This window comes from Teleopsis dalmanni, chromosome X (genome assembly GCF_002237135.1).
Source record: "Teleopsis dalmanni isolate 2A chromosome X, ASM223713v2, whole genome shotgun sequence".
NCBI lineage: Eukaryota > Metazoa > Arthropoda > Insecta > Diptera > Diopsidae > Teleopsis > Teleopsis dalmanni.
In genome coordinates, this window is record NC_051848.1 from 76,262,862 (window position 1) to 76,278,442 (window position 15,581).

Below are 15,581 nucleotides of genomic sequence, written 5' to 3' on the forward strand. Positions count from 1 at the left end.
AGAATGAGAGTTAGTAGATTTTGAACTTTTATATCTGGGTTTTGACACGCTTGCCTGAATTTAAGTACTTAATTAAATTGAGTAGAAAAAAACTTAAAGCTGGATTTGATAATGTTGTAGTTCAGTTGAGAGAGATGAGCGTTGATGACAAGTGGCACTGATATATATAGGTTTCTTAATATTTGTTTATAATTGGTCATTTCTATGTATCTTATAGATTCATTACTATCGCATTTAACGTGATAAATGTTATCAATTATATAAAATTCATGCATGTGTTAATGAGAGTCGTTAAGTCTTTGTAAACATATCAATTTTTCAATATCTGAGAAATAATATTATATAAATAATATATATAAATAATATATATAAATAATATATATAAATAATATATATAAATAATATATATAAATAATATATATAAATAATATATATAAATAATATATATAAATAACATATATAAATAATATATATAAATAATATATATAAATAATATATATAAATAATATATATAAATAATATATCAGGAACCTTTTCTTAATACGTCATTTTCTGAGACCTGCTACAGTAAAATATTTTGCAAAAATTGACCAACCAGAAAAAGAAGGACGTTTTGCATTTAAATTGATTATTAAGGAATGTATGGTATATAAAAACGTTTTGGGCCAAACCCTTTTTTTTTATTACATCTAGAATAACAATCAGAGATAATAAAATCAAACAAAGAATCAACTGCTAGGTTTTCACTTTATGGTATATTTAAATAATTTTGTTTATACTGAACTGTACTATCATCAAATCGCGTTATGGAATCAGATTAAAGCTCGCCTGAGAAGAGTCTACTTTATTAATCTTTATTATCTTACTTAATAGTCAATATTGACGATTGATTCTAGAACACATACAGTCATGTTTGGAACTGCAAGATCTTATAATGTCAATTTTATGTTTTCCGAGTCAATTCATTCCAGAAATGATCACTTTAGGTATCATAGAGTAAAGAAATGAGCTTTTAAATTAGTCTTCTCTCCATAATTTCATGAAACTCGAGTTAGTGTCTAAAGCTCTTTTATTAAAATATTGTCTGTGATCATTTGGGCGATCTACTGTAATAAGACACCAAGGTGATAAGGGACTTCACAAGCTGGTATGTGTTTGTTGACATAATCTTACATGTTATCTGCTTTCAGGTCCCGGCGGGTTACAACAACAACAACAACAACAACAACTGTGATTAGCGTTCCATTGAAATATGATGATGAATTATTCAAGAACTGTAGTAAAGTATATTATGATAGTGACATTTTGCTAAAATAGTATTTTAATTTCGTTAAGACTAGGGATTCAATTTGAAATTTCTGTTTTCTGAGAACATTTCAAAGACGTGTTTTCTATTATAAGGATTATGTTGTTATTTTTTTCAACTTAATTAATACAACCACTTTTAAATTATTTTTTCGATTGTGTAGAGCTTTTAGTTGTCATGCCTTATTAAATATTAGTTATAGAGAAAAACTAGTAATCGAGGTGAAAGATATCTTGACTTGGAACAAAATTTAAAAATACATATTTTAAAACCAACTACATTTGCAAATATATCCAAATTGCCGGTAATCTTAAGTTTAAAATTGTAGCTTCCATCGTAATATTATTTAAATAGAAAATAACAAAATTCTCTAACTCGAAGTCTCTATATGTAAGTCAAACCTTTACTTTGCAAAATTGGACTTCGAGTTATGGAAGTTTGACTGTATATTGAATTGGCTCCATATTGAGATTGGCTGTTAACCAATTTCCAATACTATATTTCAAGTAACTCCTTAGATATACCATAAATAAGGAATGATGATTTATATGAGCTATAGTGAAATATTCACAAAGTTGAAAAAAAAAAAATTCATCGACAAGGCTTGTTTGCAGATATCTTCAGAATGAATAAAATGTTCATTCTAGAAAGATTTTTGATTTGGTGCCCACTGTTGGAGAGCGTAGTAGAAGAAGTTAGCAACTTCGATTAAAGGATAAGTTGATAAAAGATACAGCTGACTAGCGTGGAATACTATATGTGAAAAATGATGATTTATATACAGGTCAACTTACTATTATTACCAAGTTGGAGCACTGCGAGCATAATATCTATTGTGTCTTCTTCAGAGATTTAGAGTGTTTTTCCAAGCTTGATTTCCTGGATAAATTTTAGTATTGAACTAACTTTACCGACTTATATTTCTTAATCTGATCAGTGCTAAGTCGGCTCTCAGCTCCAGCTTTGAGGTGTCACATACTTTTCCTCTAAAAATCTATGAGTTTAACAAGAGTAAGTTTCCAGTTTGGTTAATATGATAATGCCTTGTCAGAATAATGATAATAAAGTTGGTTTTTCTTTGTTTTATACAATTCATAAATCAGTTTAGGTTGAAAGTTCTATGAGCGATTTTGATCATGAAAGCCTCAGTTGATTGTCCCAGTACACCTTTTTTGTTTTTCCAATTCTATAAGTGAGAAGAATTACCATTTGCTGTCAACTGATTAATTAGTATATTATTTTTTCAGTCATACATTTTAATAAATTGTTATTACGACCTATTTTCAATAAGTATTGAAGTATTAATGGGCTTAGGTCGTTAATTTAACATACATTTTTATAAAAAATTAATATATAAATAAATTTTTAACACAAATTAACAAGTTCAATGTTTTATTTAAAAAAACATTTTTAAAATTTTATGTGTTAAATAGGCGACGTAAGTCTAGTAATAATCCAAATCTTTTTACTCATAAATTTACATATTTATTAATTAATTAATTTTTTTTGTTTATTAGTTACAAACAATATAAGCAAGGAGATTCAATGTGTATATCCTTTTTTTAAATTTTATTTATGTTTAGACAATTATTATATATAACATTTCTATATACAGAAACGTAGAAAAAATAAAAAAACTATTATTTTAATATTATCTAATTTATTTTTATAAGATTAATTAAAACTGATAAAAAAACCACATATATCAATTTATATTAAATTTTTATAAGATTAATTAAAATTTGTTGAAAAACTTCATTTATCAATTTATATTAAAATTTTTATTATATAGTATATTAAAAAAATATTTATAATACAGATATGTCGTTCTACTTTGTAGATCATCTTCAAATAAACGACCTAACCTCGATGAAAGTTGAAAATCTTATCGCTAAAATTGGTAGTATTAAGAACTAATTATTAATTAATATTAGTTTAAGTAAATATTAGCGATTTGATGTGGACCATAAACTGAAGAGGATCATAAAATTTTAAAATTCTGAACATATTTGATTATTTGATTTCTTTTTATAATATAAACCTAAACAAACCCCTTCGAGTTCATTAAAATATGATTTCCGCCCACAGGCGTCCTGGTTTACGGATTCTATTTAGTATGTAGAGTTTATAAAATCTGATACAAAGACTTTTTCGAATTAGCGTCTTATGTTATAAGAATAATAGCTTGTAGGTATACTGCTACTTTGTTTGAGAATAGGTAAACGATTATATGAACGTTTGATTAATTCTAGGCGGCACTTCGAAGACATTTAGTTTGAATAGCGGTCTAATAATTTTTACTTGCCTTACTATATTGCCCGCGACTAATATCCAAAGTCTTGTCAGATTTTTTTTTTTTTGGTTTCGAACTATATTATATAATTATAGTACCGGCCTGACTATGCTGTCAAGGGCTTTACTGATTGGTGTACCATTTGGATGTCCATCTAAGTGGCTCAGATGCAAAAAGTGCATAGATAGTAGTTGATTGTGCTGTTTAACAAAAAGTATTTTTTGTTTCTTTTAGAAGTAGTATAGATGCGACACATGATGTAAACTGATCGAAATCTGCAGTACAGAAATTTGATAGTTATGCCATCAATATTTTCAAGCTATTAGTTGATCATTATTGTAAAAAAATGGAAGAAACGCTTTGCCAATAGTGATCTCCAAGAAAATATATTGCGAATTGTCATATTACTTACTCTTTTTGTAATCAATAATATTAATCAAATTCAATTGCATTAAATTTCCTATGTTTTATTAAAAGCAATCTTGCAGACTTCAGTGTTTCCTTGAGTTATGGTTGGTCAATGCTTTCCCAGATATCTCTCAGTATGATGTTGGTAGTTTTGGTCTTTTGCCATTATTTAAATCAATAATTTCTCTGTGAATTAATGTTTTAGAATATTAATTCTAAAACTAATATTCTGAACTAATGTTCACACCGTTGAAAATCTTAAATGCTTAATAGGGATCTTACCTCGAAGTAATACTAACGTAGTCCCTGGGTAGGACAAGGTCTCTAGGAATGAGGGGGACTGGTTTATCCGTGCGAGTCGGTCACTCACCTTCCGGGGCGCCGGATTGTGGTCAGTGCGTAGGCATTCTACTCCTTCTTGCCGCAAAACAAACAAAAAAAAATTTTTTAGAAATACATTGAGATATGTTATAGTTTTCATTAATCTGGAATATCTGACTAATTGGTGATTAGAACTAGAACTGGCGTTAGTTTTCTTCGAAAAACTATTTCGAATAAGTTTTTAATTTGAAAATTTCAATGTAATTCTCGTGCGTTCATATGTTACATCTATAATTTTATCGAAAGAAAATAAGTTATGAAGGTGTTTCAAGTTCTTGCCATTGCTTCGTAAAAATTTCATACGACCCATATTGATATTAACCATATTATGTTATTATTAGCCGTACTCCATTAGGACCATAGACTTGTAAAATAGTATCTCCAGCTATTTCTATCTCTAGTAATTTTTAAATTGCTAAAATTTTAACTAATATTAATTAGGAACATACGTATAATACTTGGCTCCACTATTCTCCATATTGAATTTCACAGTTCAGCAAAGGTTGTAGGTCTATGTGCAATTTTTATATGGAAATAAAAAAAAATAGAAGATATGAAAAACTCAAATAATCTTTATTGATTTGTCATTAGAAGTGGTCACTACAATTTATCAATGCCACTTTAGCAGCTATAAAACCCTTACACGATGATAAAGGATGCTTTTCAATTCTTTTTTGAGTTATTTTATTCCTGTCGTAAATGTATTTTGTGTCTGTCCCGAAAAGAGCTCTCGAGATTTACGAGATAAATATTTCAATAAAATGTGCTCAACAGAAAATAAAAGAAAATTCTAAACTGCGAGTGGGGATGGCAGCTATTGAAATAAATGAATTGTATACAACGACTGACTTCGTGTCCCTACACTTTATTATTATTTTGTTGAGTTATTTAGAAATTAAGTGTGATAAATAATATAATAATAATACTCTATATTTATAAAAGGATAACATATTTGATGCAATATTTACATTACATATATATGCCAAAATTCAAGTTATTGGACCATACATATGATAAGTAATATATATACCTTAAATTGCTCATTTTTTGTTTTTTACAGTAAACCCACTAAAACCAATTCTCAGGATTTCCTCAGCAATCTGGAAACTGCTTAGATGGTAGATAGGAAGTGGGTGGAAGGGGCGGGTCATATAAAGGCATATAATATATCGCAAGTCTGTCATATATCGCAATGTAGATATTTATTCACTGTTATATTCTGTGCAAGTGTTTGCTTCTCTCGAGACTGTGACTCCTTCGTGAATATGATACCGAATGATATCTACGAATAGTATATACACAAAATAACGTGACATCATTGTTACACAAAAAATCTAGAAGTGAGAATCTGTTAAGTAACAGTCGCCAAAGATTTCGTTTTTTCGTTCGAAAGTATTTAGTAGCGAAATCTACCATTTGTATAATTTAATCAGTTTTTTATATTTAATTTAATATTATTATTACAAATGTATTATTTAAATTTTTGTTTATATTATAAAGAGATTTTTCTGGCATGTGCTACACTCCAATAACAGATTTGAAATCTTGTGCATATGGCATATATCATATAATGGACAATTATAGGCGTATGGCACCAACAATAAAGTTAGATATAGAATTACAAAGTAAGACATTTTGTTTTTCCAATAATAAACGCTTATCAATTACATCTGTGATTGAGCTTTCGATCCGAGTATTTTTGGAATAGTTTTCGATAACTAATTGGCACTTAGCTGGCCAATTAGTTCGGTCATAATGTAATGGGTGTTAACATCTAAAGTGTTGCGAGTTAAGGGTTTTTTTCACACATACACCTTCCTTTATATTATCTCACAATAAAAGTCCTAAAGTGGCAAATTGCATGATTTTCGTAACTAATTCAGAAATATAACCTTTTTAATATCGGAATAAAATATGTATTTAGATTTTGAAATGCTTGTGATTCTTAACAACAAATGATATAGAATATTTGATAAAGTGTTTAAAATATCGTTCCTTAATTGATTCAAAAATCTGCACCATATTTGATCGAGCAACTTTCAGTAGGATATTGGCGTAATTGAAACTTAGATATCATCAATAGCATACACTTGGTACTCCATACAAATATATACAAACACGGTTTCCACATGTGGTACCATAGTTCCAGATTTAGTATTTTTTTTTCGTACAGTACTCGTTCTTCGAAAATGGTCCTTTTTTCAAGCGCGAACTTTATTGTACATATTAGGTCTGTTCCACGAGCTACTCATAGTAACTTTGAGTAAACACTGTGTATACACAAGCGCGTTCCACCAGCAAATTTTCAAGTATTTTTGTGTAAATTTTACTTCTGTTTTACTATGAGTAGCTCGTGGAACAGACCTATTATTATAGTATCCAATCAAATTTATTTATAGATGCAACTGTGCATATTGCAGAAATTTGCAGCTGCAAAAGGTAAAAAAAAATTTCGATCCGAATGGATTTCAAGACCTTACATAATTTTACGTTATGCAAAGAACTATTTAATAAAAAATATATGCATTATGTGTGGTTAGTAAAAGATAATCCAATTATTTAAATAATAAAATCGTTATGGAAATAAAGAATTGTACTGTACCATATCTTAAGTACATTTTATATATATTGCGTTTTCTTATTAAGAGACAACAAAAAAAAAATTTAACTATTTTTTTACAGATATGTTACCTTTTTGTACCAATTTTGATAACTATCTATATAAATATATTTTTCTTGACGAACAATATAACTCTAACGGAACTGAAGTGTCCAGATTTGAAAACAGCATTAACTATCGTGGTGTGTTGAGAGACACAGGATGTGCATCCGCACATAGACTTGAACGTTTATATTAATAAAACTATATCCAATTATATTTAAGACGCAATAATACTAGATATAGTGTAAAACATGTAAAGCAAATGAGAATTATAATATTACTCTAAATCGTTTAACTCAATCTCAATTACATATGCGCAAGATATATGCAATTTATTGAGTTTGTGGTTTCCAAAATAAACATATATAAAATACACTTGTAATTAAGCTTTAAATTTAAACATCTTTAAATTTTCATTCAGATTTATTTGGGATCTTGTCATTAGTTGTGTAATATAACATCATGAAAATATCTTACACATGACATTGAATAGTACTGGAATCTTTTGGTGCCATTTTTTTTTGCACTTGTCATCACTAAATTGACAATAAGTGGGCCATAATTTAAAAGATATTTGTCAAGATGTTTCAAATCCTTAAAAATTTGAAAATTGTCCACATAAACATGATCGATTACAGAAACTTACACAAAATGTGACATTTATAGATTCCATTGAACATTGGAAATAAAAATCTTCAATAAAGTCCAGATCTTTTGAATATGGGGTAGAGTTCAAAATGCAATTCATGAATTTTTAATCACAGCTACTGACAAAGAATGAGTCAGCATATCTTCGTAAAATAAAAGTTTTTCCTTTGTATATATACAGTATAATAAGAACATTTTTTGAGAATTGCAATATTTAATTTGATAAAATTTTATTGCTCCAGTTATTGTGCGACGCTTTTTAATATAATTTATAAACAACAAGCAATTATTATCACAAAACACAGCAATATTACTGACTACTTTCCTGTTGATAGCAGGGTCTTTCCGTTTTTAGGAGTTCTTCTACATTTTTCAAATCATTGTTCTGATAAATCTTTGATCTCTAGAGTGTAGTGATGAAGCTCATAACAAGTTAAGAATCTGTATTAAGAAAACCGAAGATTTTAAACTATCTAAGTTATTCCAGATTTGGTTCAAAGTTAGTATATATGGCACTTTATAATCAAAGAACTTGTTCATACCACAATCTTCACAAAATCGACACTTTAATCTAATACCATATAATCTAACATAAATAGTCTTGTAATATTTTCCAAATGCGGCCAAGGGAAATTCTTAAAGCCTTGGCAATCAATCTGATATTTTTTATTGGTATCCAATACAAAATCCGATTATTCAGCCTATTTACAGTAATTCCACATTTGTAGCCAATCGATGAAAAAAATGATTAAACATAATTTTGACAGTGAAAATCATTAATAAGGGTCAGAATTGCATTTCAAAGCATTTACATATTATTATTATATTATATTTTATATATATGGACTTAAAGTTTTTTTCCGAGTCCAATGTCATCTATAAATTATGGTATTGAACTTATATTACAGAGTTTTATTCCTTCATCCGATATGAAGGTCCATTTAGGTATTTCTTAAATTTGTGCATTAGTGCAAACTTCTAGCATGTGTTTTGAGGTCTCATTCTCTTTCCTATAAAACCTATAAGTATATTAAGAGTTAGATTCCAATTATGTAAGGTCAAATTTTAACCCACAGTGTTATGTCAGAGTAGTCGTGATAATTTTTAAATTATTTTTATTTAGTAGCATACAATCCTTAAACAGTTTATAAGCAATGTCGATTGTCATAGCCCTGGTAGCTTTCTTTATCTCATTTTTTCTAGTTTTGTGTCACGGTTATAAAGGGGAATGATGGGGGCATACAAATCTCGCTCATCAAAGTATAGCGTGAGGTGTTAGGGAGATTTGAAGCACTTGGCTTGGAATTCTTAATTTGTTGCAATGGGAGAAGTTATTGGGAATATATTGACCGTACTAATTTTGAATGAACAAAAGAAGTAAATGAGTAAATTAAGTAATTAATAAAATTGTGTCATTGAAAACATTTAGTATGTAATGCTATATCAATTTTTTGGGCATATTTATTTAACAAGGGATTTAAGTAAAGATAGTTATTTTGAGCAACTTTTTCCTTTACGCTAAATTAGTTTAGTTTCCGAGGTATCAGGCTTTAGAAATTTAGAATCGGAGCAGTATTTCTTTCTAACGATAGAAATAGTATTTAAAAACAGGCAGAAACGTATACGATTCAAATTTGGAAAGCAAATGTAATATTGACTGGAATACAACCTAAGCCATTATAGAGTCCATAGATCGATGAGCGTTAGAAAGGGCAATATAACCTCGGGATGCATTAATATCTACTAAATTACTATTTAGCTAATTACTACATAATGCAGATAGTAAGCGGGGCATTTAACATAGCTGAGGAATGCCTGTTATTTCTTACTGGTTAAACAAATCATTGCAGATGTACTGCCATAACAATAAAATAACAATAAATAAAATAATTAGTCATTTTCTGGATATAGTAATAGAAAGACATCAGGTAGAGATAAAATAACAAGACAAGATAATAACAGTGCAACATAACAGGCGATGTGTATGAGAAGAAATCTGAAGAAATGCCAACAATACGACCATTTATCTTACCTTAATAACAAGCACAAAAATGCGTGATTTTATACTCCCTTATAACAAATTAATAGCATAGTATTGAAGATATATAATCTGAAATCGAACAACAAATACTAAGGATCAGAAAAGTGGGTATATATCTTTTCTGAATAATAAATAAAGACCATAGCAATCAATTGAGTGATATGAACTGAAGTACAATGGCAACCGCTAGGGATCAGAAAACCGGTGCTACGTATATCCTGAATTACAAATGTGGAGCATAATAATATTTTAGATATTTGAACTGAAATACAACAACTTTATCTTTCCTGAAAAACAAATACAAAGCTTAACAATTAAGCTATATGAAGTACAATGGTCAAATGCTAGGAATCAGAAATTCGGGACTATATTTGCCATGAATTACAAAAAAACGAGCATAATAAGTTGTATACATGAACCACAGTACAACGGAAATACGAGACTTTGTATTTCCCAAATAGTTAATAAAGAGATTCATAATTTGGATATATGAATCGAAGTATAATGGCAAACGCTAGGGGTCAGAAACACGGGTCTTTATTTTTCCTGTATAACAAATGAAGAGCATTAAATATTCTCTATATACTCTATTATATTCAAATCCTATGTATAAGAAATGATGAACTATATCTTTCTTGAATAACTGCAACGGCAAGCTTAAGCGATTAGAAATGAAGGACTTTGTACTCCTTGAATAACAAAAAAAGAGCTTTCTAATTTGGATACATAAAATGAAGTACAAAGCCAAACTCTAGGGATTAGAAGTATTGGACTTTTTCTTCGCTGAATCACTGATAAAGAGCACGATAATTTGGATATATAAATTGAAGTACAAAAGAAATCGTTAGAAATTTGAAATATGAGATTTCATGTCCCTTGAATAACAAATATAGACTATAACAATTTGAATATATGAACTGAAATACAACCCCAAATGCTAGGAATGAGAAAAGCGAGACCTTGTCGGCCTTGTATAACCAATAAAGTAACCTATGCAAATGATATAGATCAGTAGAAATTTGTGGGGTGATAATACCGATACTAATTACTGTATATATATAGTATATATAACAATTAAAACTCTTCTGTGTATTATTAAAAATTTTATGACCGACGTATTGTGTACGTCTTTTCTTTTCCTATGAACTTTGGTACACATTCCGTAGTTGTTGTGTTCATGTCAGCAACAGTTGGGGGAAATCCAGGCAATTATTATAATGGCATACATAAGCGTATGCTAATTTCCATAAAATCTGTTGATTCATAAAAGTGATTTTTAGTGGCAGTAAGAAATACCGGCGCCATCATGTATAGCGCGAATGAGAGAGCCCGCAATAAACAGTAGCACTGTTAATGATAAGACTGCGAGCTTATTTTGTTATTTATCACATGACCCACGCAGGTATCTGAAGTTGTAGATGCAAGTTTTTTGCGTCATATAAATAATAAACACATATGAAATAAATATACTCTTTAACGGAGCGAGGAAATCCCCGAGTAAAGCAAAAATACCAGAAAATACGTCATCACAGCATCAACATGAGCAACTTTGGCATCGTCACTGGCACCAGCCCCAACACAAACAGTTACGCATTCCATTCGTAGAGTATTTCATAGATACTTTTTGTGCGTGTGCTTACAGATACATTTTTCTTCATTGTAAATTACATGCAAATATTCAATAACGAGCAAGAGCGCTCGGCACGAACTTTATTATTACTAACAAGGCTAATGAATTGCTGGGCAGAAGGAGAGGTGCGCTACTTTCAGATATATGGTATTGTACGATATAAGCAGTTGAAACGGCTCGTTGGACGGGAGGTCAATGCATGTTTTTAAAGTTTTTATTTAAATTTATTAATACGTTTGCCTAATTTGAAAAGCATTCATTTCGAACTTACAATAAATTAATTAATAACTAATTATTAATTTAATTAATGCAACCATTTTACATGAATTAAATTGAATTAATTTGTATCTTATTCCCCTTCTACTGAGCTTCTTAGTATGCTGAATAATTATAAAAATAACATAGAGTTAGGTAAGAAACTACAATCGTAACAATTATAATTATAATAATAATAATAATTATAAAATAATTAAATTAATTAAATAGAAATGTGCTTTGTGCTTATCAAACTTCTTAAAGTACCTTTTTCTTTTAAAAGTTCTATGCCATAAACACAAATTTCTCACTAAGTGTACACTTGTTGCTTCTTCCTCGTCCCAACAGGCCCAATACTGCATGCCCCCAAAAATTTGCAAAGCATTGTTCCGTAATTGCGCCCTTTAGAGCGGAGCGATGTATTGTTGGATACATTGCCGATAGACTGTATGCTTTTTCCGTACTGTTTCTGCTTAAAGTCTTATGAGTATGTGAATATACATATATATATATATATATATATATATATATGCGTGTGCACCTTTTCAGTTAGTGCTTTCGGATGGCAAGTTCAGTAGCGAAACCTATTCTAGGCGGGACAATTTTTCGTCTATTGTCTAGTACTAATATGTGTTGCGAAAATTGACAAATCTTGAAATAAAAATAATTTTTCACAAGTCAGAATTTTGAGAAACAAATTTTTTATATGGAATCATGTTAATAAAAATATATTTTGTACGGAGTCTTATATTTATTTTTCGTACGAAAAACATGTTTTTTTTATAGAATAATATGTTAATTTTTCGCACAAAAATATATTTTTTATATGGAGTTTTATGTTTATTTTTCGCACGAAAAACATGTTTTTTGTAAGTAGTCTTATGTTAATTTTTCGTGCGAAAAATTCATTTTTGTGTTATACTAGGCCATAGGCCATAGACTAAAAATTATCACAAGCATTTGTAATCTCTTCACGAATCACAATTTGTTAAAGTTTTTAAAAAGCGTGACAGTATTTCTTTGATATCATAAATTAAAAGACGATATCCGTTCCAGAGGTCGTTAATGAAGACAAGATTCACAATGGACTGTAGTGCTAAAGTAGAAGAATGTGTTATAGTAAAATTTTAAAAGGCTGCTATTCAGTTTATTATTAAATAATTTTTAACTCAAAAAAACTTATAGTTATAGAGTATAAGTACCATTTAACTTAGCGTCTTCGTATTTTTCGGTAGAATTAAAAAAAACAACACTTCCCTATGTAAAATTATCAGAAGAAGTAGTAGTGAAGAATAAGAAAGGAAGAGAATTTATCATTTTCTGTGAAAATACCAAAAATTGATCAGATTAATTAAAACCATAATCTCATTTATTAACTGTATAATTCACAAAGCAAGCATACACACCTGGTATGTAGTTCCTAAAAGATACCCGGATCAATTAAAGAATAAAAATTATTCTAAAATATTACCTCGGGGCATGTAGTGAATAAAACGATATGTATAGGTATTCTTTTTTTGAAGAGTTGTGAAAGTTCTCCCACCAACAAAACTACAAAATATTATAATGCTTCACAAATCTATTTAACGTAATGTTATTAAAACATATACCATATTTAATCTTGAATCCATACAAAATCTGCAAGAACGCTTATAGCATATTTCCATTGTCTTGATTAAAGCAGTTTTTTTGATTTATGAAACTTGATTTGTTGCACAAAGAGCTTTCGTCATTCTTAAAAGCCCTATCACGTGCATAAATCAAGTTATGCCAATGGAAACGACCACATCTTAATTTGTTTAACATAAATTGATTTACCTGCAGTGGAAACATGATAATAATATAAAATGTATACACGATATTGAATAACAAACTGGGTAATTAAGTAACATGGTAACACTGTAAGTGCCAATACTAACCTATATGTATTCGAAATATATTTTGTTGTTGCCGCTTTGAACTGCTGCTATTTTATTCGGATATTAAGTTCGTTAATAGAGATTTAGAGATTTCATTCTATTCGTGTTTCAACGTATTTTTATTTAAGTGTGATAAAAATTTAATTAATTACTTAATTAATGCTTAAAAATTTTAAGGCATAACCTTACATTCGTTTTTCTTGTCTTTCTCGTTTTTTTGGTGCTGTTTGAGCACTTTTATTTGTTTTTGCTGCAGTTTTTTTTAAATTATTTTTGTGTTGGTCTTTGTTAGTTGTGTTCTGTTTTGGTTTTGTTAACTAGTTCTTTGTTTTTTAATTATCTCACTATAAAGCATAGAGCACTTGCAATGGTGAAGTGAAGAGGTTGCTTCAAAGTTGATATGAATTTTATTGAGATATAGTGTGACATATATCTCATTGTAATCAATGATTTCATTATTTTAGTAAATGATGTTAAGAACTTTTTGAGTATATAGTGATTTTTTTGGAAAACCCCCATTGTCTCACAAATGGACATCTCTCTGATTTATATAATGTTCCTATATAGTATCCAATTCTAATTTTTTATACAGGTACTCTGTTTTAAAAGGACACTTCTTATACTAAACAGACTTGCTAGTTATTTTTGAGGTTGCTTTCATTTTATTAAAAATCTTTTTAATTTATTGTTTTAATGACCAAATTTTATTTATATATTTTTGAACGGACTTATTGGTCAATGTTAAATAATACTTAAACATTTAAAATATAATCGAAAAATATATTTTATTTGCTTCAACATTTTGACTATAGTCTATAGCAGGATTGTCAAAACCAGAAGTCATCGTGAGCAAATACAAATTACTGTATAGATTGGGGAGCTACAGAAGCAAATACTTACGTTCATAGTTGTTTTCGACAATAATAAAAATATGGTTATAATGTTAAATTTAGATTTAAATTTAAATTCATTTATTTAGTATTCCATAAAAATAAAATAATGTAGTTTTACTGCTACACCAAAAGAAAATTTGCGTAATTGTAGTAGATTATTAGTAGAATTTAGTGACTGAAAATTATTGTAGAATGAGAATATATAATAAATTTCAATTTTATTTCGTTATTAATAAACAAATTTTTTAGATAGTAATTATCTAAAATATATATTATTATTATTTATGTTTAATATAAAAATTAATAATAATAATACCATATAATAAATTTAATTATTATAAAAGAAATTAATAAAATTTATGTAAATTATTATTAAAGAGGACGAAATTGTGGTTAAGAATTATTTTTATGAATTATAAATAATTTATTTAATTAATATATAGTTATTAAATTTTGTTATTTCTTATAAATTAATTATTCATTTTGTAATAATTATAAATTTATATAAATTATTATTAAAGGGGACAAAATAGTAGTTAAGAATTATTTTTATGGATTATAAATAATTTAATGAATTGATATATAATTATTAAATTTTTTGTATTTATTATAAATTAATTAATAATTAAAAATTTATATAACATCAAACCAACATTTTGACTATGGTCTGTAGTAAAGGTAAATAAAGACTATATTTAAAGACTATATATTTTTTAAAGTTAATTTAAACATTTATGTTTAACCCCCTTAAAAATATATAAATAATATTTGGTCATTAAAACAATAAATTATAAAGATTTTAAATAAAGTGAAAGCACTCCTTAACGGACATAAAAATAACTAGCAACTATATTGCTATAGTTGCTATAGTCTATAGTAAAGTATAATTGTTTATAGTAAAGTATATAGTAAGGTATAGTATGCAAAAAAAAAAATATAGGTATGCAAAAAAAATATATTTTTTTAAATTAATTTAAACATTTGTGTTTAATTTAATATTGATCAATTATACCATACAAAAATATAAAAAACTTTTATGAAAAAAGTTTTAGACTATCTTTAGAACAAGTGTCATTTTTCATACAAAATCCATACAAAATGCGAACAAAAATATATTAATCAGGTGTGAACATAGTTTTAGAGGT